We start from the raw sequence: 26312 nt of genomic DNA on the forward strand, positions 1-26312 counted from the left end.
AGATGAGAGATCATATCAGAAATTGGTAAGAAACACTCAAATTAATAATTCGATATTAGATATTCTGTTATTCTGCATATAACATTTTAAAAAATTTTTTCTGATTTTTTAATTCATCTATCCAAATCCTCTCTCCCACTCCCTGCCTCTGGCACCACAAATATGATCATTTTTTATATGAGTTTGTTTGTTTATTAAATATAATTGACCTACAATACTATATTAGTTCCTGTACAAAATACAATGATTAATATTTGTATACATTTCAAAATGATCACTACAGTTGTCTACCTGTGATAATTCGCTGAAGATATTCATAGTTATTGATTATATTCCCCATGCTGTATATTTCATACACATGACACATTTATTTTGCAACTGGAAATTTGTATCTCTTAAATTTCCTCACTTATTTCTTGCCTCCCTCCTTCCACCTCCCTTCTGGCAACCACATATTTATTCTCTGTATCTTTCACTCTGTTTCAGTTTGGTTTATTTGATCATTTGTTTTTTAGAATCCATGTGTAAGTGAAGTCTTATCCTGTTTTTCTAGCTAATTTCACTTAGCATAATACCTTCTAGGTATATCTATTTTGTTGCAAGTGGCAAGATTTCATTCTTTTCATGGCTGGATAATATTCATTTTATATGTATCTATATATTCCACACCTTATCCATTCATCTATTGATAACCATTTGGATTGCTTCCATATATTTTTGTAAATAATGCTGCAATGAATTTAGTGGTTCATATTTATTTTCTAGCTAGTGTTTTGTTTTCTTTGGATAAATGCCCAGCAGTGAAGTTGCTAGATCATATGATATTAAATTTTAAATTTTTTGAGGAATCTTGGTACTGATTTCCATATTGGCTGTACCAATTTAGATTTCAACCAACAGTGCATGAGGTTTAACTTTTTTCCACTTCTTTGATAACACTTGTAATTTTTTGTCTTTTTGATAATAGCCATTGTGACAACTCTGAGGTGATACCTCATGGTTTTGATTTGTTTTTCCCTGATGATTACTGATGTTGAGCATCTTTTCATGTGCCTTCTAGTTATCTATATATCTTCTGTGAAAAATAATCTCTTTAGATTCTCTACACATTTTTTAATCTGGTTGTTCATATTTTTTAACGTTGAGTTGTATGCATTCTTTATATATTTTGGATATTATCCCTTATCAGAAATATTTTCTGCAAATATCTTCTGCCTTTCATCAGGCAATCTTTTGTTTTATAGATAATTTCCTTCAATATGCAAAAACTTTTTTAGTTTGATTTAGTCCCATTTTTTTAATTTTACTTTTGGTTCCCTTGTCTGAGAAGACATATCCCCAAAAATTACTAAGACCAGAGTCAAAAAGCTCATTGACTATATTTGCTTCTAGAATTTTCATGGTTTCAGGTCTTATATTTAAGTCTTTAATCCATTTTGAATTTATTTTTGTGTATTGTGTGAGAGAGTAGCCCAGTTTTATTTTTTGGATGTAAATGTCCAGTTTTCCCAATACCATATATTGAAGAGGATGTCTTTTCCCCATTGTGTATTTTTGCCTCCTTAAAATAGATTACTTGATACTATAAGTATGTGTTCATTTCTGGACTCTCTGTTCCATTCATTGATCTATGTGTCTTTTTGTGTGTGTCTCAATACCATACTTTTGTCATTTAAATTTCTTTCTGGCTTCATGCATGGATGATGTCCTGCCTTTGCTATGTGAATTTTCCTTTACCTATGAGTTTTTCTCTTATAATTTTCAATTTGTAGTTATGTTTTTTTTTCTTTGTTCTTAGAGAAGTTCCCTTAACTTTTCTTATACAACTAGCTTGGTGAGCTGAATTCTTTTAGTTTCTGTTTGTCTGTAAAGCTTTCAATTATCTCCATCAACTCTCAATGGGAGCCTTGCTGGATGGGCTATTTTTTTGTGTGTCTTTTTTCCCTTTATCACTTTAAATACATAATGCCACTCCCTTCTGGCCTGCAGGGTTTTTGCTAAAATGTCAGCTGATAGCCTTATGGGAGTTCTGTTGTACATAACTTGTTGATTTTCCCCTGATGCTTTTAATATTCTCTCTTTATCTTTAATTTTGGCCAGTTACAGGGTATCTTGGTGTGGTCCTCTTTGAGGCGATTCTGTCTGTAATACTCTGTGCTTCCTGTATCCAGATGTCTCTTTCCTTTCCCTGATGAGGGAAGTTTTTAGCCCATATATCTTTAAATAATGTTCTCCGTCCCTTTCTTTCTCTCTTCTTCTTATGGGATCCTAAAATGCAAATGTTTATATGCTTGTTGTGCCAAAGTTATCTTAAACTATCCATATTTCCTTTTATATTTTTTTTCTACTCAGCAGAAGTGATTTCTACTGTTCTATCTTCTAGCTTGCTGATCCATTCCTCTGTATCACTTAGTTTACTGTTAATTTCTACTTATATATTTTTCAGTTCATTTATTATATTATTTTTTATTTTTTAATTTTATTATATCTCTTTCGTATTCTTCTTTATATTTTCTTGTTTAAAAAGTTCTAACTTCTCACTCAGTTCATCCAATCTTCCCCTGAGTTTTTTGAGCTTCTATATGATTATTACTTTGAACTCTTTTTAGACAGATTGCTTATGTCCACTTCACTTCTAATTTTTCTTCTGGGGTTTTATCTTGTTTCTTCATTTGGAACATATTCCTCTGGTGCCTCACTTTGCCTAACTTGTTGTTTTTATTTCAATGTATTTGGTAGGTTGGTTACATTTCCCAAACTTGGAGAAGTGACCTTTTGTAGATATTCTTGAGTCCCAGCTAGGCAGTCTCCTCTGGTTACCAGAACTATGTTCTGGGGATACCCCCAACATAGGCTGAGTTCTTCTGTCGAGGTGGCCTGACCACTGTGTGTAGTCTGGTAGATGTGGCTAGGCCCCAGTCAGGTTGGTTGTCTGGTCCTGCCTTGTGCAGAGGGTGCTGGCCACTGGTGGATAGAGTCCAATTCTGGGGTAGGTGGTTGTAGGGTTAAGGATATTGGATATATTTTTGGTTTATGTGTGAGTGGCTAGTTCCTGGCATGGCTCTCTGTAGTGCCAAGCATGTCCCAAAGCTGGTGCTGACCCACTGGTATGTGGTACTCACCAGGAAAGCTGCTTGAGGAATCCAAGGTGTCTCATATCTGGTGTTGGGGTGGTCTCAGGGCTGGTTTTGTCTTGCCTATGGGTGGGGTTAGGGCCAAGGTGAGTCCCAAGCTATTTCAGGCCCACAGGTCCATTGTCTCCTGCTGCAGAGCCAAGGGAGTTCTAATGCTCATGTTGGCCCATTGGAGGGCAGGGTCAGTTCCTGACATGGCTGGCTATGGGTCTGAGGTGTCTTTAAGCTATTTTCTGTCTGCTGGTGGGTGAGGCCAGATCCTAAGCTGGTTGAGGGGCCTAAGGAATCCCAGACCTAGTCTTGACTTGCTGATGGGCAGGGCCAGGTCTCAGGGATTGGGGGGGGGGGGTCCCCATGGCTGTTTCCAGTCTACATATAACAATTTTAAAATCTTTTCATTATTCATAACTTTAAGAACATTGGTAGCTATTATTTCTGTTTTTGAATGCTTAATTGTATCTGATGTTAAGTGTTTCATATATGTTTTCCAATTTTTGCTTATAAAACCTAATGAGATGGAAAATTAGTATTTATTTTACTTACGGATAAGTTGAGGTTTAGAACGTTCACCTAGTACACTGCCTATAATCATAACTACTACAATACACTATTTTGTTTGTTTTACTTCAATCAAAGAGAAAATAGTGCACTTCCAAAACAGGGTAAGACTGAAAGTACTAGGAATATTGTCTGATAGTTAAAGCCCACATTTAACTGTATTCTTATTTACCAACTGTAGATAATGTTATCTACAGTTTCCTACAATGGCTAAACAATAAGCCATAAACATGTCTACAGTCACAGCAAGCATTATTATAATAAAAAATGTCAGCATTATAGTATTTCTAAGAGACAAGCAGTTTGCTTTGGCTTATTTCTGATTTTCCAAGATGTATCAGTGGGATTAAGTAAATTAGTATAAGAATTTATCTTATTTCAAATTCTAAGACTTTATGAGGAAAGTATAAACACAAAATTTTGTCATTGTAAACATTTGTTTCGAAACTATAGATCCTTCATGATTGGTTGAAGACAGTGAATTCTGGGGGTCCAGAACAAGAGAAAACAACTGAAGGGATGGTAGGACATTGGCAGAAAAGCTGATCTCTGAAAGTGCTTTACCTAGTGTCCTATTTTTCTTAGGTCTTTCTGTAGTCACGACTGCATGATAGAAATAAGGTTAGGACTCTACATTTATCATCTCCTCCACTTCAGAGTATAACCACCACATAAACAGTTTCCAACTTCTGCTGACTGTATGTTAGCAAAGATTTTTTCCCTGAATGTTGTCCTCAATATGGCAGAACAGACTGGTTCAAAGCAAAGTTTTGATGAAATGTTTTCTCAGGAAAATCTGTTTCTGCTGCTAAGAGACTGCCACCTACAACCATCTGTGGTTTTGTAGTCCTTGCCAGATTTTCTGTTGTCTTTATGTAGATACTGCCTTTGTCATTTTTTGTGGTATCTAAACATGGCAAGCACTTCTATCAGCTGAATTCTTTTATTAAAAGTGTTTTACTGTCCTACTAAATATTATGATGCACATTAACACACATATAGACACATTACACTTTAATATATTAGTCATTATATCACTCTAGCTAACTACCCAAATAAAAGGATTAAACTGTCTTAAGGATTCTTATCCCTAAACTTGGCAGCAGTGTTTTATATTAGCATTATGGATCATAAAAGAACTTAAGAAGCATAAACAAGAAATAGATAAACTGTATAATTTGTCCAAATGTAGTTTTAATGGTATAAAATACATAACATGGCAGATAAGAAATACTGGAAATGATAATTACTAAATTTCCAGAACCAAAGAGAGTCATGTGTTTTTCAGTAAAAAGCACATGCTGATTTCCAAGCAAAATAAATAAAAATAAATTCTCAGCTTGATGCAGTGTAGTGAGAAAACAGTACATCTAGAAAAAGTGACAAAAGCCTATTAGCCACAAAGAAAGAAATAAAGATTACCTTAGAAAGAAAAATAAATGACTGCTTTTAGATATACTGTAAAGCTCATATCAAACTAATACTTCTACTCAGAATATCTAAAGAGCTAGATTATTATTGTTATTATTAGTATTATTTGCAACAACAGCAAGAAAAACCCTCTTTGAGGTATTGGAGGGCAACCAAATCAGAGTGAATCTAAGAGACCATAATATAATGAAAATTAAGTGAGGTGAGCCTTACATTTTTCTGTTGATATTTTTTTCTTTTTTGAGTTTGTTGATTATTGGTGTAGACCACATTGTCTAAATAAGAAACAACTACATGAAATTTATGGGGAGACAGAAATTGAAATATAGGACTATTAAGATAGCTGGGGCTTGGAGAGCCAAGATCCTAGAGGAAAGAGAGTTGCAGGCCAACAGATCCATTGTTCAGAACACAATTTTCCTAGGTATTTGTCACCTCCAAGTCTGTGTGTGTTTGTGTATGTGTGTGTGTGTCTAGGGGCACAGGGGCTGCATTAAAAGAAATCCAGATGAAAGAAGCAGTTGTAAATTAAGGAGAGAGAGAGAGGGAGTACTATTTTCTTGGCAGGAAGATAAATAGCTAAGGTTAATGAGCCTTCGGAATAATCTATAGCTTTCAGGTAATATTCTGAAGAAATACACCTTAGAAGTACAAGCAAATGTGGCTAGATTGAGGTAATATTCTCTATCAACTTTCCAAAAGAAGCGTGGATATTCAGTAGAGAAGATAACAGTTCAGAGTTGTTTTTTTTTTTTTTTTAACATTTCTTTGCTGCAACAGTCAACTGTTGTTACCACAAGATTGTATAGTAAAGCATAGCAAAGTTTAATGCCAGAAACAATCACTTATTCTTATATTCATAAGTTCCAATGTATATACTTTTGTCTTTTATAGACTTGGTTCAGCTGAGCCTGATTCCTGATCATTGGTTAGATTCAAGTCTTATCCACATTTTTTTTGTGGCTAGTGGCAATTTAGGGTGCATTCATAATAATGGTAGAAGTAAAAGACAATAAAGTCCATACAGAATGACTTAAAACTTGTACTTATACCATGTTCACTATGTTTACCAACCAAATTGGTAACATGTTCAATTCTAATTTCAATGTCAGAGAAATAGGCTCTACCTTTAGTGAGAGGAACTAAAACCCATCTACATATGATGAAAAATAGTACAATTTACCAATTCTCATATTCATTTTATACTTTAAAATCATGCATGAAAACAGAACCATATGTTAGAAATCCAAAATCACAGGATGTTATGAAAAGTAAGTAATCCAAAATATATAGTTAACAGATACTGACAAAATATGATCATAATAAATATTTTTAGAAAATTAAAAATAAAATATCAAGAACATTGCAAGGATATCCTAACATCACTTTAAAACTGAAATTAATATTCAGATGGTATTCAGCATCTTGGACAAAGTAAAAAAGTCAAGGCAAGGGAATATACTGTATTCAAATAGAGGCAAAATGTAAAAGAAAAAGGTACAAATAGAAGAGTGGAAGGAACATTTGGAACATGATCTAACATATATTTAATTGGAATACAGAAAACAAACAAAATGAGAATGTGCAAAAGTATAATTTGATGGCATAATGACTGCAAATTTTCAAAAACTGGTGAAAGACATAAAGCCACAAATAAAGGAATATCAACCATCTCTAAGCAGGAGAAATATAAAGAAAATTAATCATAAGCATGTACAATAGTATGTTGCAATTTAAAGACAAAGAGAAACCTTACAATCAGCCAGAATTCATTCCACTTCTGTTAGGGTTTATAAAGCTTGAAATAATAATAAATAATACAATAAAAATATGTGTAAAGTAAGTCATATTTTATCTTGCAACTAATAGAGTTGCAGGGAAGAAAAACAGACTTAAATCTAAGGAATTATGAGCCCCTTTATAAGAGACAAGACAAAGCCATTATTCACCTATGGCAAAACATGGGAGGAAGAGGTGCTGTAGGCCATAAAACGGGTCAAAGTAATTAAATTAAAATTTTTATAAATTGCTATACTCCAAGTGTTGGCTAGCATAAGGGTATAGAAACATTTGAAACCAGAGATACAGTCATCCATCTTCTCCATGAATTGCACAAAAATGATTGGCAAACAGGGCATAGATTGGAGAAGCTTCACAGGGTAGTGCTATCCTAAAAGAGAAGATCAACAAGAAATATACAAACTCTACACAAACCCTTATCCATTATGAGTCAGCAGCCTTATGCCACCTGAGAAGGGGGAGAAATGCTGTTATTGCCAGGGCCAGCATAAAAACCACCTGTAGTTGCAAGAAAGTTTGAGGAAAAGAAACCTCTTCTCATAGAGGTGAGAATACTGAACCAGAGATTCTATGCTAATAGAATTAGAAGTTTCCTACAACAGGGGGAGGAGCAGGAAATACTTTCTCCTGTAGTAACTACCAGAGATACAAATTAGATGATAGCTGACAGTAGAAAAACTAGGCAAGGCCACTGATAATGGCCCTCTTCTGAGACTGAGAACAAGTTTGAATCCGTATGTAGAGAATAACCTCTAAAAGTCACCATTAGGCTAGAAAGTGCAAAGTCGCAGCAAAATTGTTACAACACTGGGGTAGAAACAAGAGTGTGGAAAGTGACCACCTCTGTTATGAGCACAGCAACCTGTTATTAAGAGTCAAAGCAGTAGACAAACTCAGACCCTGAACCAGGCTTATAGATGGCTCTGATATTAACATTACAATATATAAATTTCACATGACTATAATTAATATATTAAATGCTCTAGTGGTAAAAGTAGACACCATGCATTAATGATGGTGAATTTAAACCAATAAATAGAAATTATAAAACATAAACATAAATGCTGAAAAACAAACCAACAATCCACATCATGGAAACAAAAATAAAACACACATTATACAAACTCATCAGTAGACTTAATTTACATTTTTAGAAAACCCCACCCAACAACAGCAAAATACATGTTTTCTTTAGATGTATGTGATTCACTCAGGTAGATCATCTTCTGTGTGTTAAACACATCTCAAAAACTTAAAAAGACTTTATATAAAGAATGTTCCTTGTCCACCTGGAATTAAGCTAAAAAGCAATACTAAAATAACCTTTGAAGCTAATACAGCCTTGTCAATCAACTACACCAAAAAAAATTTTTTTAAAGCTGAAAAAATAACTGTGATAATTACAGTATTTTGTAATTAGCTATACTTCAATATAATCTATTGGCCAAATACAGAATTACAAGTGAAATGTAAAACTGTTTTCAATTGAATGAAGATGAAAAAAAATCAAATTTGGAGGAGACACATGTAAAGAACCAGTAGATGCAGAAAGGCACTTGCAAAATTAAGCATTCATTAATTACATTAAAAAAGGCTCAGCAAATTCAGAATTATATAAAACTTTAACACAATGTGGCATTTACAAACAAACAATCTCTACAGATAACATTAAAGTTGAAAAATTAATTATTTGCCCTTACACTTAGGAAGAAAGCCAGAATGCCCAGTGTCAGCCCACCTAATCAATATCTTTAGAGCCTCATAAGTACAATAAGGTAAAAAAAGAAAAAAAGATGTAGAGATTTAAAAAGAACAAAGAATGCTACCACAGAAGAAACATCTACATTTATATTTTTCAACAAATATGAGAAACTTTAATAAGTGAATTTATCAGGAACAGCATCAGAGAATATAAGGCATAAAAGATGATGGTATTTCTCAATACTGATAATGAATAATTGGGAATTATAATTGAGAGACTTATCATTTACTAAAGCACATGAAGTCGTTTAAAAGTGAGGTATAAACCTAACAAACATATGTAAATTCTGTATGCTGAAGAGACCGGTGAGAGTAATCAAAGAAGGTATAAATTAATGGAATTTAGAACTTTTGAAATGAAATTCTCTCCAAACAGAAATACAGTTTTAATCAAATCCCCAGCAAGATATTTTGTAGAAACCAAATTAAGATTTTAGTTCAAATGTAAATTAACTCATATATATTAACTCAAATTAGATAGGAAACAGGTATTCTTTATTATTGCATTTATCCCTCATTTACTTATTCTGAAAAGATCCACCTATGCTAATATAAATAACTTATGTTTTTATATTTTTGTATGTTTTAATACATTTAGGAGAATATAATATCATTTATACTTCCAAAAATCTTTACTTATAAAATTCTAAAATTGTCTATAATTTTTCTTGAATAGAATTTTTAGAAATGACTTGATAATTAGATAATATCATTTGGACCTGTGCTTTAGGAGTGGCTAGCAATTACAGTTGATTTAGTTAAGGAATTTTTTTCTAGGTAATTCATGAAGGAAATGTTCAATTACAATGTGTGCAATATTGAAGTACAGTAAATAAAGTACAGTGAAATACATACACACATACATATGTACATGTATCTTAAATAACTGTAAGCCATTGAAAACTTGACCAATAGAGCCAAATGTTAGATAATTCTTCTTGCTTTTTAGTACATTAAGGCGTCTCAAAAAGTCCAAAGATGAAAGAGAAATCTTTCATCTCCTCCATCAGGCTTATTGAAAATATGCATGTTCTTTACTTACAGGGAAGTTTATGAACTAGAAGAGTAATGAATTAATGGACAATATGCTTTGGCTATATACCACAGCATAATATCATCCTAACGGACACAATTTAATAGTATCATAGGCAATTCTAAAAGAGGGATTAGGAAAATCTATGAAACCAAAGACATTCCTGTTTAGTATTTAACATGAAAGCAGTATATAATCAATCTATGATAAGATTTATACAGGAAAAACTATATCTAAAGGAAATAGTTATGATTTTTGTATTTGCATTTATAAAAATCTGTTGGTCATTTAGACAGTGTTTCTCAGTTAGTCTGAGTCCTATGGGAAGCCTCTATACATCAGGACTGATTGCACTCATAGAGATGTGGGAAAGTTCAAAATGCTTGCCAGGTGATTCTAAAGGTATACCTGAATGACATTCACAAAAGACTCTTTCAGAGAATGTAGTGCTTATAGTGGGAAGTATAGAAACTATTAGGGTGAATAAATACGTTTCATAACATATTTAATAAGCTCTTGAAATATTACTCACTTTATATTTAGAATAATGTGATTTAGTATCAGTCAGCATTGGATTGAATTATGCTGGTAATTTACAACGAATGATGAGCTCTTGATCATACCCGTGATTTGCTGATGTGTTTATGTCTGCACTGATTCTTTAAAATTAATCAAGGATGTATGTTATTTTTTTGTTTATCTCACAATATTCACATATTTGTTGAAAGTCACCTCAAAAAGTGATAGTCATAATCCATCTGAAACTGACAATCTAAGAATGGACTGAAAGCCTCTTCAAGGCAAGTGACATATCATATATATTCATCTATGTTGCCAGGGAAAGAGAATATACATACTAGCATAAAATGAGCCTCAATCAAAAGAAGGCAGAGCCTTTCTTTATAAAAGATATTTATTGTTCATCAGTTGGTTCTAAGCATTGTGATCTTAATGGCAGGATTGTTTTATGCCATAGTGATTATATGGTTGTGACAAACAATTTAAGAAATTGAGGTGTTAGTATTATATGATTGCAGATACAGATCAAAATTTCTTAAACAATATTTAATATAATGTGATAGTAAAAATACTAAAATAAATTAACGCTTAAAATATGTTTACATAAAAGATGGAAAGGGCATAAGAACTATATTATCTTTGTAGTATCTTTATATCAATAGAAATAAATGTGCTCCTATAAAATAATGAGATAATTGAAGGGAAATTAAATATATGACACAAATATCAAAAAGTATAATATTAACTTTTATCAAAAATAATAAAATGAAAGTGTTTTAAAGACTAAAATATATCATTTTAAAAATTATTTTAAAGACTTGAAACCTAAAACTCTTAGAAAAGAACATAGAGCACTTTTGACATAAATTGCAGCAATATTCATTTGACTCTGTTCCTAAAGCAAAAGATACAAAGATAAAAATAAACAAATGGGATCTAATTAGCATTTTTGCATAGCAGAGGAAACCATTGAAAAAATGATGACAGCCTGCAAAATGGGAAAAATATTTGCAAATATTATAGCCATTAAGGGATTAATATCCAAAATATGTAAACAGTTCATACAACTCAATATCCAAAAGAGAAATATTATCACGTGATAATGCACTTGCCAAGCAGATTCTTGTCTGTCTTAAGCATCTGGGATTTCCTCTGGAAGACTGGAAGACTAGAGGCAGACAGTAAGCTTCCTCTTATGGTTCAAAAGCATATAAAACCTCCTACAAATTGACATCAGTTTGGACAGATGTCTTCATGAAGGTGCAATTCTACTCCATTGCATAAGTACCACCATCCCTCACTTCCTGCACCCAGTGGCTCTCATGGCACTTGATGCTCAAGAGCATTATAGGGTACTTACGCAGATTGTTGCCTTTAATCTCACAGATCATTTCATAGACTGGCTCCAGCTCCTCCAGGGTTTGCTTCTTGGTGCCTGAATAAACCAGGATGGAAGTGTGGGTCCCTGGCAATAGTGAGTTGCTTCAGGCCTGGGAAGCTGTGGCTCCCAGTGGTATCAGTGATGTGCAGGACACCCAGGCTGGGTTGCAACTCAGCACTTGGTGGTTGGTAGGTATCTTCAGTAGTTAGCAGGCACACATCACAGAAAGCACTAGAGCACCTACTTTTACACCAGTGCACTCTTGCCCATGCCAGGCAACTTAAGCATCCCTATACTTCCTCTTCTAAGGCATGAAGGAAGAGATGATAATTGGGGTGCACAGAGGCCATAGCCACTGCTGCAACCATTTCTTAAAGCTAAAGCATGCAGGAATTGCCCATTGTCAGGAATTGACAGAAAGACCTATACACAACTCTCTGGCACTTAGCCAGCATTAATGGAAGCTTCCTGAAGAAAAAAGACCACCCAGACAAAATTCCAACAGCTCCTGGATCACACATAACATTCAGCATTTTCTCTTTTCTCTAGTGTTGGCAATTAATTTCTGTCTGTGCTTCAAAAGTTTGGGCACAAACCCCCCATATTATTGTTATGTGGAGAAGAGTTAACATATAGGTTATTGTTTCAGGAGCTAATAATACAAATTATAAACAAAATAGACACATACCCCTGCTCCCTCTTAGAACTTCTATTTCAGTGTACAAGCTACAAAATTTAAAAAATAAACTACATATTTTTTTCATATACATCTGATATGAAGAAAGATAAAGCAGGGAGACAGAATAGAAAATTACTTAGTACAGAGGGAAGTATTATTTGAAAGAAATCACTGAAAAAAGTAATATTTCAGTATTGATGTGAGGGAGGTGGCTTACCATAGCTGTCTTTGAGAAAAGTCTTCCAGGTAGAGAAGAGACAAGCCCTTGGCATGTTACAAGGAGAGCCGGGAGACAAGTGTGGCTATGTGGAAAGAGATATGCTTAATATAAACTAAGAGAGATAGTAAGATACAACTAACAAATAATATAGGGTGTAATAAGCCTTTTTCAGAATTTTACTTTCATTCTGAATGTGATGAGAAGATGTTAGATGATGCTGAAGAGAACTGTGGCATGACCTTATTTGAGAAACTCAAAGATCATTCAATTTGTGCAAACTATACTGAAGACCCCAAAGTAGAGGCAGATAGACCAATTAGGGAGTAAAACAAATAAGATGGTCAGCTTCAGTCCCTGTGCAAGCTGATCTTACACAATAATCTCTGTTCCTACTGTGCACCAGTGTTCCCCTTCCTCTGTAAACGACCGACCATATTCGGTCCATCAGTACTTAGTTTCCAGACTGCCCATCACTTTGGTGGTTTCCATGTTGGCCAAACCTGAGCTTGTAAATTCAAGTGCATTCTCAGATTTTGTTTTTAAATCAAGTTTTATTAAGCCAAATCCATAGCCCATGGTGAAGACATCTCTGGCAGATTTGCCAAGATCAGCATACGTGGTAGGCACAGCCATTTTCTCCTCAGAAGTGGTGGCATTGGGTTTCACGGCATCTTTCTCACCAAACACTAGGGGAAAAAAAAATGCCAAAATCAAGACAGGGTAGAAGCAGGAGCACATCAAGCTGGACTGCAACGTGGATTTCCACATTTCTGGGCCTTCTACTGGGGGTGCTCTTGTGCTGGGTTATGAGGGCTGACTGGCAGGTTGCCAGATGAATTTTGAGACCACAAAGACTCAAGTGACCCAGAGTAGCTTTGGGGTTGGCTACAAGACCGTTGAGTTCCAGCTTCACACTAATGTAAATGAGGGAACAGATTTTGGTGGCTCCATTCATCAGAAGGTGAAAAAGAAGTTGGAGACTGCTTTTAATCTTGCCTGGACAGCAGGAAACAGTAATACTTGCTTTGGAATAGCAGCCAAGTACCAGACAACCCTGACGCCTGCTTCTTGGCTAAAGTGAACAACACCATTCTGGTAGGTTTAGGATATAGTCAGACCCTAAAGCCAGGTATCAAACTCACATTGTCAGCACTGCTTGATGGCAAGAATGCCAACGCTGGTGGCTGTGGGACACAATCTTGGTCTAGGACTGGAGTTTCAAGCATAAAGAAATACTGTACAATCACTTAATTTTAAACTATTTTGCAGCATACCTAGCTTCAGAATCTAGTGTACCTTTTAATGTTGTATGTCTGGATGCGAGTATTGTTAAATATCATGATGGACTTCCAGGTTAAAGATAATTCAGCTTTAGGGTGTTGCCCTTTCAGAGGTGCAGAAGAAACCCAATTCCAAAAAGGCCCTTTCAACTGTAGACCTGGGGGGAGCTTGCTGGATCCTCGAAAGATGTCTGGTTTCTTTTTTACCTAGAGATGACTTCAAATGGAAGCCGATAAATAATAGGCACTTTGTTATTTCATGTTGAATAAATGAACGAAATTGTGACTTCCTGAGAATTGAATCTTGGTTTCCTACCCTAAGTGAGGAGAGGCACATTGTTTGATGGTATGTACAGACTCATCTGAAAGGGAATTTTTTAAAAGGTAAACCTTCATGACTTACTTTTCACCCCAGCCCATCACCTCTTTTACATCAAAAGTAGTCTGCAGGGCATGGTACCTGTTTCTCTTGTGACATTTTAGGGTGGAAAAGGTGGATGTGATTAAGCCAATAATTCAGGACTTAATTCTCTCTCATGTTGTTGTTTTTTTGCCCTTTCATCAGAGTATGAAATAACTTTTAGGATCTCCAGCTGCAAGATGGGAAGAGTCTCTGTGAATGCAGTTATGTAGTAACAACACTCAGATTCTCAATGGGACTTATACTATAACCAGTTTATTTTTTATCAGTTTAATGGACACATTTTAGAATCTTCTATTTTGTGTGGAATTAGATCCTCCCCTTCAAATGCTATAATGAACATAACTTAAAACTTGAATAAAATATTGAAACAAAAAAATCAGATTGAAGAAGATGGGGATGTAATAAATGTTATAGTTAGGGTAGATTTGGGTATATTTTGAATTTGGGTATGTATTGCAGGCAGAAGAAATGCAATTTAGTGTTAAGTAGGGAATGGACTAGGTAAAGGAAAAGGAGATGTGGCCAAGATGAATATGATTTTGGCTTAAGTGAGTTAGGACAAGAGAATGAATATAGGACAAGTCCTTACATATTTTTACACATTTTTGTATTAAACCAAATGACACTACATTTTGAAGTAGGTATAAATGGCATAATATTTTTTAATTAAAACATGATGTTTCAAGGATGCTCTGAGTTGTCTAATGGAAGTTTTAGGACAGATATAAATCCCCATAGAAGTAAAAACATACTCTTTACCTCTTCTAAAAAGTTTTAGAAACACTTCTATCTAATACTTTTATGGATCAAAGACGCCTATTGCATGATATGCCCTTGATAGATTTGAATTTTATATATGAGACACTCCATCATTAGGTAATAACTTACTCCATGTCATTTTCTAAATGTTATATTCAAACTCATCTAAATGATGATTCAAACAGTTTAAAGTTATTGTTTTATACATAAAAATCTAGATGGATTCACACACGTTGCCTAGTATTTTTAAAATGACAAGATTGATAGAAGATGGGGCATAATTAGCTTTGGATGATACAAGGCTTATATTTTTTTTTAAAAGATCAAGGGCAGAGTTCCCGTCGTGGCTCAGTGCTTAACGAATCCGACTAGGAACCATGAGGGTTGCGGGTTCAATCCCTGGCCTTGCTCAATGGGTTAAGGATCTGGCGTTGCTGTGAGCTGTGGTGTAGGTTGCAAACATGGCTCGGATCCCGCGTTGCTGTGGTTCTGGTGTAGGCTGGTGGCGACAGCTCTCATTAGACCCCTAGCCTGGAAACCTCCAAATGCCGCAGGAGTGGCCCAAGAAATGGCAAAAAGACAAAAAAAAAACAAAAAAAAAACAAAAAAAAAACCAAGGGCACTTGTAATATTAGTAAAGTTTTATAATAAAACATTTTCTATTAGAAGAAAAAAAAACTAAAAGCAACAAGAAATGAAATCAAAACAAAATAAAAATCCCCTGTAAAGACCATTTGCAATGAACTCTATAGCAGATATAAACATTTGGAGTGGGTGTAGTGATATGCTGCTCAAATCAAATGGAAGCACTCCTTCCTGCAGCTTTTGAGAATGTTGGCTGTTCACAACTTAGCCTTCCTAGAATTGACTTTATGACAGTTCAACTCTTCTGTCTGCAAAATCCTACCTCTCTGACCTCCTTATAGATCTTATTCCCCAAAGCCCTTTCTAATAAACTTCCTGCATATGAATCTGTATTTCAAAGTGTGCTTCCCATGAACAAAACTAAGACAGTTGGAAAAAGAAGTAGCCTTATGACGTAGGCTCTAAAAATTAGATTCAGGAACTCCATTGTATGTTTTCTGGTTGGAAATGGAGTAGGTCCTTACCACTAATGGAAAGTAGAATCCTGATAGCCTATGGCAAGCTTAGTGGTGCAACTGCTTTACTTTAGCTAGGAGTAACCTGAGACAGCAAACTAATGAAAGGAAATCCTCTGGAAAGTACAATGTGGCAGACATTTTAGACACTCTGGGAAGAAATAATAATGTCTGTGAAATTGGATGATTATTGCTAAAGATTATTAAATCATGGGCAAAGGAAAATATAAGGCTGAGAGAGATTTAACACTTATTTTAGGTAAAGAATGAAAGCTAGAGGATTTCTTGGTAGCATATGAAGAATCATCCATCTCCAGCAGAAAGAAGGCTGTTTATGCTGACAATCATAATTGAGCTTTATTTTTTTGGAAGAAAAACCCACAGAAATTTGAATTCTCAGCCTCAGCAAATGAGCTAACTGGGGAGGAATGGGATGTTGAAATTTAGGATTAGTCTCTTCTGAAGTCTGTGAGAGAAACATTGTTCAGTGTTGTTCACCTAGCTTCTGGTAGTCTGAGAGAAATCTTTGGAATTCCTTAGTTTATAGAAGCATGACCTAAATTTCTGCCTTCTTCTTCACATGCCATTCCTGTTATGTGCATGCTTATCTCCAAATTTCTCTTTTTTACAAGAATGCCGGTTATACTGCATTAGAGGACTATCCTTCTCCAGTATGACCCCATTTTAAGCTAACTAATTACATGTACAGTGACTCTATTTTAAATAAAGTCACATTCTGAAGTACATGAGGTGAGGAATTTAAAATATGCACTTTGGGGGGCATAATTTAATCTGTTACACCTGCTATCTGACTATATTCTGTGGGAGTACCTGAAGAACAATTTCCCAGTGTGATAGATTCTATTATAGTACTGGGCTTCCCTTATTCAATAGAGATAACACAATCCCAATATAATAAAGATCAAACAGGATTGCTTAACTGTTGGAAGCAAGGCAGGCAAAATATGGTACCAAATTGCAAGATCAGAATAACCACCAAGGGGCCCTAACTCTTAGCTAATTAACATATACCATGATTTTTAGGAATAAATTTGATGGACTGTCAACAAGACCATTGCTTGCTTTATTTATTAATTTAATTATTTAATTATTATTTTTTTATTGTTATTTCCCCAATACAATATTTTTTCTACTGTACAACTATTGATTTATTTATTTAACTAATCAAACTAGAATTTCAGAAGCCTGCGTGCAGCATCCTCAATTCAGTAGTTCAAAGTCCTTGGCCTAAATTTAGGACCTGAGAGAATTTTCCAACTTGATATTCTTTGAAAGGGGTGCCCATTCTCAATGAGAAACATGTTATAGCACAACATCAAGTTTATGTTTACTCAAAGGAAATTAAAGGAATTGATTCAAATAGCCATACAGTAGGAAAGGGAGAATATACAGATATTTTAGGATAATATGACACAGTTAAAATTGACATCAAGACTCAAGGCCTTAATGTGTTAACCTTGGTTGCTCTGGGAGCACATACAGTGATAGTCAAGGTCAAGTTTATAAAACAAAAATACACCCAATGATCACTTGCCTATCCCAGAAACACAATTAGAATGGATATACCTAGTAGTTGGTGGAACATTCATGTTTGTTCCTAATCTTGTAGTATATGAAAGAAACCTACAGAGAAGGCCAAATAGAAGACTTTCCTCACCCCTAACCCCACCCAAGATAATACATGAAAAATAATGCCATTACAAGGAAGAATGATACAGATTAGTGAATGGCAGAGATTAGTCAAAAGCATAAAGAGTGCCATAGTTATTGTCCCCATCATACCCCAAATAATTTACTAGACTGACCCTTTCAAAAACCTACTGTATTCTAAGATCATGAGAGTAGACTACTATATACTCATGTAAGTAGTAGCCCTAAATGAAACTCCTGTGATGTCTTACCCAATTGGAAGAGATATATCTTATAAAAACCTTATAAAACAGATTGTGATATCTTACTAGAATATATTAATATGAATCCAAGGATGGTATGTATTACTTTTTAGCCCTATTATGCATTCATTTGGGATGGGTAACAGTATACATTTACTGTTTTTCATTAAGGCTATGGTCACTTTCATGCCCTCTCTTACAACATCTACAGAATGTGAATCATCTGGGCAATCCACAGGACATCATGTTGCCCAACTGTGTTTATAGCATCATGTTAATCATATTGAATGAGCAAGGATTGGCAAGTATTTTGAAGACTTTAGTAAGATTATTTCCAGAGAGTTTCAAGGACCATCACTTTGGGGACATTTTTAGAGAACTAGTCTAGAGCATGTTGGACAATCAAAGGTGAAGAGTAAATTATTGCCTCTTGCAATTTCCATTACTAGAAAGGAAGCAAATTGCCTGGTAGGCCTCTTTAGATTATAGAAGCAGCATATCCATACTTGATAACTGTAAAGAATTTAGCTAAAAGAGTTCTCATTTTGGCTCAGGCGGTTAAGAATCTGACTAGAATCTGAGGATTCAGGTTTGATCCCTGGCTTTTCTCAGTGGGTTAAGGAACCAGTATTGCTGTGAGCTGTGGTGTAGGTTGCAAATATGGCTTGAATCCCATGTTTCTGTGTTTGGTGTGTAGGCCAGCAGCTGCAGCTCCAATTTGACCCCTAGACCAGGAACTTGTGGCCCTAAAAAGAAAAATAATAATAGTAATAATTTAGCTAAGCTATTACTTGGTATCGATACCTCATTGTCCCTCAAGGGAGCTAAGTGCCCTAGGGAGAAGCTTCTGCCTGCAATACAGGAAAATGTGATTTTTTGATATGACTTTTTCAACAATCCTTATGATAAGAAGTCTCCCCTTCCTCCCCTGTACTCTGAAAACTATAAGACACTGATGAAAGAAATCAAAGATGAAAGAAACAGATGGAAAATACATACCATGCTCTTGGATTGGAAGAATCAATATTATCAAAATGACTATACTACCCAAGGCACTACTATTCAACATAGTTTTGGAAGATCCTAGCCATGGCAATCAGAGAAGAAAAAGAAATAACATGAATTGGAGTTCTCATTGTGACTCAATGGATTATGAATCAGACTAGTATCCAATGGGACATGTGTTCAATCCTTGGCCTCGCTCGGTGGGTTAAGGATCTGGCGTTGCGATGATCTGTGGTGTAGGTCACAGATCCACCTTGGATCCTTCATTGCTGTGGCTGTGGCATAGGCAGGTGGCTACAGCTCTGATTAGACCCCTAGCTTGGGAACCTCTATATGCCGTGGGTGCAGCCCTAAAAAGCAAAAAAAAAAAAAAAAAAAAAAAAAAAGAAAGAAATAACAGGAATCAAATTGGAAAGGATGAAGTAAAACTATCATTTTTTTCAGATTACGTGATACTATACCTGTAAAATCCTAGAGATGCTACCAGAAAATTATTAGAGCTCATCAATGAGTTTGGCAAAGTCACAGGATACAAAATTAATACACAAAAATTAACTGGATTTCTATATACTAACAATGAAAGATCAGAAAGAGAAATTAAGGAAAGAATCCCATTTATCATTGCATCAAAAAAAAAATACTTAGGGGGAGTTCCCATTGTGGCACAGCAGAAATGAATCTGACTAGAAACCAAAAAACAAAAGACAAAAAAAAAAAACAAAAAAAACTTAGGAATAAACCTGTACTCTGAAAATTGTAAGATGCTGATGAAAGAAATCAAAGATGACACAAACAGATGTAAAGAAATATTGTGCTCTTTGATTAGAATAATCAATATTATCAAAATGACTACTACCCAAGGCAATCTACAGATTCAAAACAATCCCTTTCAAATTACCGAGGACATTTTTCACAGAACTAGAACAAAATATTTTAAAGGTTTTTTTTAAGCACAGAAGACCCAAAATAGCCAAAGCCATCCTGAGAAAGAAAAATGGAGCAGGAGGAATCAAGCTTCCTGACTTCAGAATATATGACAAAACTACCATCATCAAAACCATATGGTACTGGCACAAAACCAGAAATATAGATGAGTGTAACAGCAGAGAGAGCCCAGAATTAAACCCACACACCTACAATCAACTATTCTATACAAAGTAGGCAAAGATATACAAAGGAGAAAAGACAGTCCCTTCAATAAGTGGTGCTGGGAAAACTGGACAGCTACATGTAAAAGAATGAAATTAGAACATTTCCTAGCACCATACACAAAAATAAATTCAAAATGGTTAAAGACCTAAATGTAAGATCGCATACTATAAAACTCTTAGAGGAAAACATAGGCCAAACACTCTGACATAAACCACAGCAATATCTTCTCAGATCCACCTTCTAGAGTAATGACGAATAAAAACAAAAATAAACAAATGTGACCTAATGAAACTTAAAAGTTTCTGCACAGCAAAGGAAACCCTAAACAAACAAAAAAAAGAAGTCACAGAAATAGAGAAAATATGGCAAATGAAGTGACTGACAGGGCTTAATCTCCAAAATTTGTGTTCAACATCACAAATTATTAGAGAAATCCAAATCAAAACTACTGTGAGGTACCACCTTACACCAGCCAGAATCAAAAAGCCTACAAACAATAAATGCTAGAGAGGGTGTGGAAAAAAGAGAACCCTGTTACATTGTTGATGGGAATGTAAATTGGTGCAACCCATTGTGGGAAACAGTATGGAGATTCCTCAGAAAGTTAAAATAATACTACCATTTGATCCAGCAATCCCACTCCTGGGCATCTATCCAGAGAAAACCATTACTCAAAAAGATACATGCACTCCAATGTTCATTGCAGCACTATATACAATAGCCAAGACATGGAAACAACCTAAAATGCCCATTGACAGAGAGTGGATGAAAAAGATGTGATACATGTACACAATGGGCTATTAGCCATTAAAAGGAAGGAAATGATGGCATTTGCAGCAATGTGGATGGACCCAGAAATGATCATGTTAAGTGAAGTTAGTCAAACAGACATCTACATCATATGCTACCACTTAACATGTGCAATCTAAAAACAGGACACAATGAACTTCTTTGCAGAACAGATGCTGGCTCACGGACTCTGAAAAACTTATGGTTTCCAAAGGAGAAAGTTTGGGGGTGAGGTGATGGGCTAGGGATTTGGGATGGAAATGCTATAAACTTGGGTTGTGATGATCATTGTACAACTATAAAGGTAATAAATTTCATTGAGAAAAAAATGATATGCATATTCTGTCAGAATTTTATTATAACATGTAGGTTAGTGCATATTCTACAATACACTCATATCTATTTTTTATAATGTCTGTATAAAAATAATGTATATATGTATATCATACATATGTGTATATTTTGTATATATTACATTCCTATTAGCTCTGCAAGACTTACAATTCCTCTAAATCCTTGCCTATAGTACTGTAAGTGTTTACTATAAGGTAAAAAATGTATCTCATTGCATGTTTAATGTACATTAATGTGCATTTTTATAATTACTAACAATATTGAGCATATTTTCTTGTGAATATTCACATTTATATATCTTCTATTGTAAATTCAAATCCTATAGTCTATTCAAATCTTCCATTCAATTTCTTAATTGCATGGTTTACTTTTTTACTGAGTAGTATTACGTGTTTATATACTTTAAGTGCATGTCCCTTTTCAGATGTATAATTTCCAAAAATATTTCCCCCAGTTTACAGCTTGCTTTTCATTGTTTTAGTCTTTTCAAGAGCAGAGGTTTTAGTTTTTTATGAAGTGCACTTTATCAATTTGGTTTCTTATAAGTCATGCTTTAGTTTTCATATCTTCAAACATTTTGCTTAGCCAAAATCACAAAAGTTTCCCTCTATATTTTGTTCTAGAGGTTTTACAGTTTTAAGTTTTATATTTAGATACATGATAAAATTTGAAATAATATCTATACATGATACAAGCCTGGATGTGGATCCATCCTTCTTTCCTTTTGCTTATAGATATCCAATTGTCCCAAAGAAATTTGAGAAAAATTATCCCCACTGAGTTGTGTTTTCACCTTGTTTAAATCAGTTTTCCATTATGTGGTTTTTTTTGTTACCTCTCTGTTCTATTCCATTGGACTGTTTGACTAACTTGACAATGGTACCACAGTATTTTGATTACTTTGGTTTTATAGTAGTCTTAAAATTAGATAGTGTCAGTACTCCAACTTTGTTAAATCAGTGCATAAAGAAAATACATACCTAAGACAAAATGACATTTTTCTTCTCTTGCTGCTTTTAAAATTCATGTTTTACCTTTCACTTAGGAACCTGACTCTTAAAGTTTGAGTTGGAACAGCTTTTAAAAATGTTTGTCATTCTTGGTATCTATTGAACATCTAAATATGTAAATTTATACCTTGTATCTAATTTTTCAGTATTTAATAAATAATTGTCTTCTCCATTGTCATTCTTCCTTCCTTCTAAAACTAGTAACATTTGTTATAATCTTTAATAATATAGAACACTTAGTTGATTCTATTTTTCAATTATTTTTCTCTAGTTCTCATATTGGATAGCATCTGTTGAACTATCATTAAGTTCATAAGCTCTCCTCGAACATAACAATGCTAATATTGTCTATGCAATAACGTGTTCATATGTTTTATTTTACGAATTTCCACTTGGTTAGTTTTGTAGCTTTATTTTTATAGCTTTTCATTCCCTGAGAGAAAAATTTTTAATATTTTTATTTTGCATTATACACCTTATTTAGATCACCATTGGTTGTTCATATTAACTGTCTTTTCTCTTTGGAAAAGACACCATTTACCTCATTCTTTGAATTCCAGATTATTTTGAATTGTGTCTCTTAACATTTAAAATTTTATGTTGTGGAGACTCCAAATTCTGTTTTTTTTTTTTTTCCTAATTAGTGATGTTTCTTTTGTTTTAGGAGTTAATTAACTTTATTGGACATGACCTACAAACTCTGTTTCTTGCAAATTTACACCAAGCTTCAGACTTTTTACCTTTACCTTATAAGATTTCTAGAACTTATTCATCTTAATATAACTAAATCTTTCTATCTATCCACAGTGAATTACATTTATTTCTGAAAGATTATTTTTCTGGATACATGATTATAAATTAAATATTTTAAATATTATTCCACTAACTTTTGTCTTACATTTGTTGCTGTTGCCACACGTTCTGTCCTGTGGTGATAATTTTTTCTAATTATGTCTTTCTCTCTGATTTATTTCAAAATCTTTTCTGTCTCAAATGACCTTTGGTTACAGAAGATCCAGAAAACAGGTATGCATGATTCTTACTTATTTTATTCAGAGTTTGATATATTTTCCTTGGATCTGTGGAGCCATGTTTTTCATCATTCTAGAAAACCCATAACTGTTTTTTTCTTTAGTTTGTCTCAACATTTTCTCAGTTTTTCACTTTGTCTCCCAGTCAGATGTATGATAAAACTGATTCTTCATTTTTAACCTCTCTTTTTGTTTTTGATATTCTCATATCTTCATATTTATTTATGAATGAATTTTTCATATATTTCTTCCAGGTCATTAATTCTCCCTTCAGTTTTTTTGCCCATCTATTGACTTTTTTTCAACAGTTACATTATTATGATTTTTTTTTTTGCTTTTTCAAGTCAATTGTTATTGGAAATATTTTTTCAACTTAGATTTGTAATTTCATTTATTATTTTAAAAACATTTTATGAATAATTCTGCTTTTGAAGCAGACACATAGCATCCATCTGCTGTCTTTGGAGTTTAAATTTCTTGTAACTGCTTTCTATGTCTCTTATTCATAATGGCTTGATTTTACTAGAGTTGGTTGGCATCTGGTAAATTATAGTTGATATTTTGCTTTATGTGCTTAAAGTAGCTTTTTAAAGACACAGAATATATTTCTTTATATAAATGATACAAGACTTAGTGAGTTGACTTATTTTATCCAGTTGTTTGTGGGCAAAATGACAGAGTGTTAGTTCTAAGACTATGTCTTTAAAGAGCATCTTATGTTTCTAGTTGTTTCTTACACTTTTAACATTGCCATGGTAAGAATATCCCTCCTGTGTTGTACTGATTCCAGAGAGAATCACACAGAACAAAGATGCTCCAACGTATTACCAGAACTGCTGCTCAAGGCAAAGCCATCCTGATGAGCATGAAGACCCAAATTCTGAAATGATTTCTCAGTTATTCTACTTTTCAGAGAGCATAATAATATATGTCTACTGTTATGCTGACCTTTGGATTGCTTTTACTTGCCTCATTAGTAACTGATACTCATGTTATCCAAAATAATGTCCTGTCTATAGTGACTCCAGTATTTTTTTCTCAAATAATAACTACCATATCTATAATAAGGATTACTATATGCACTTAATGTCATTTCTGATAGGTGATGTACTTCTCTTAGGCACTGGTGAAATAAAAATATTTTCCCCAACTCTATTGTAATTTAGCACATAAAATCATCTAATCTCTCACCTCTTTGAAATTTAGGAAAAACTACTTTTTTCCTGAGGTTATTTATATTAATTCACAGGCTATTTTTTTAATGCAAGAATAAATTTGAGGAACATTTGTGGTTTTAGCATGCAGTTTTCTTTCTCTTCAAGTTTTCTGGAAGATTAGGTTTTATTAATCACACTTCATCCTTTTTAATGCTCCTTGCTGCATATTAAGTAGAAATGGGAGAGCTAGGAAAAACACAGATAACCATCTCCACTAAAATTGCCTTCTAACCTGAGTGTTGCAGGTAATACTATTTTATAAGAGCTTTATAATGAATTAAATAAAAATATTAGTCCAAAATATCCAACAAAATACTGTTTAAATCTTTATAGTTATATACACACAGGCATATAACTTTATTTTCTTTTTGTTTCCCTATAATTTTATAATTATTTACTTATGAATTTACAGTAGTAGAAATTATTTACTTTAACATAAATGACAATTTAAAGTCTTTGCCATCTTTTAGAATCCTCAGAGTTTATGTTTCATAATGTATTTTTATTTCTGTAATCAACTTTAATTCCAAGATATTATTTTGATATGAGTATTCTAATTTTGTAATCTGCGTGTTGGGGAAAGTCAATCTTTATCATAGCAGGAATCACCTCAATTTTATTATTTATTTATATCTAATTTAGTACAGTCTTACCAGGAGTCTTGATATTACTTCAGTATTTTCAAATGCAACAATACTAAGTACCATCAGCTGATTATTTGAAATGGTTGGAACTTTACCTTTCTTATACATATATTGCAGGCAACTCAGCAACCTAAGACAGAATTTCTTTATGAAAAAAAAATTACTATAATAGAAAGTTTGTATAAAATGTTTAGTTTTCTTCACCAAAATTAATTTTCATACTCAAAGCCCCTTGACAGTTAATAGAATTGTAATCAATGAGAAGAGATAAAAAAACAAAAGCAGCATTGCATTTTACTTAACAATGGTACAATCAAATTGTAAAGATTTCTCTGTGGTTAATGGTAAAAATCTATAGGCGCCATTTAAAAATTAGGCATATGTAATATTCTAATGAGCTTAAGATAACACCAAACATACCTAGTTGTATGTAGATCTTCTTAATCACCTAGGAGGAGATTGTCTTCATCATGAACATAAACATCTAGAATCCACAAATTATAATACTTGATGCCATTTAAATATATGTGTCTCTGTAACATTCCTATGGGTTAATTTTTGCTGATGAGTTTATTACTCTGATTTCATTGCATTGCAATGAATTCCTATAGGCAACCACCTGGAAGTAATTACCTGAAAAACTTAACTATATGCACAGGTATGGCTTAGGAGAGCAAAAATATGCTTTAGCTCATGCAAAATTCAATAGCTTGCCTACTGTGTCACATTTCTGAGTTAAGTGAAAATCATCACACTGAACTTTTAGGATCTAAAGAACATCTGTAAAATTCAATGTGGTTTCTTTTCCCATATTTTAATTTTCATGGCTCTATCCACATAACTAAGACCAGTTTAGAAGATGAAGCATTATTTTAGAAATGAGAAATAAGGATATCTACCCTATGTTGTGGAATTAAATCCTTGCAACACTTTATGAATTTTTTGGCCTGTATTTAAATTCTCCAAAAAATGGATTTCCATCTTGTAGCAATTTTATAAGAATGATATAATAACGAACATTCAAATGAGATTGTGGCACATTGTAAAAATAGTAATTTCGACGAGGATCATCATGACCATCATTCTCATCATGTTAAATTCACCACAAATCTTATTAT

The 26312-nt window shown here is 33.8% G+C and overlaps 1 pseudogene; it reads left to right on the forward strand.

The window, feature by feature from the left end:
* The first annotated feature begins 13090 nt into the window (after window positions 1-13090).
* On the forward strand, window positions 13091-13744 carry LOC110256363 (non-selective voltage-gated ion channel VDAC1 pseudogene; annotated as a pseudogene).
* Window positions 13745-26312: the final 12568 nt, after the last annotated feature.

The sequence above is a fragment of the Sus scrofa genome, chromosome 13 (assembly GCF_054392235.1).
Source record: "Sus scrofa isolate SSC_HxYL_T2T_F1_AM1 chromosome 13, Sscrofa_HxYL_maternal_Yorkshire_Landrace_v2.0, whole genome shotgun sequence".
Classification (NCBI taxonomy): Eukaryota; Metazoa; Chordata; class Mammalia; order Artiodactyla; family Suidae; genus Sus; species Sus scrofa.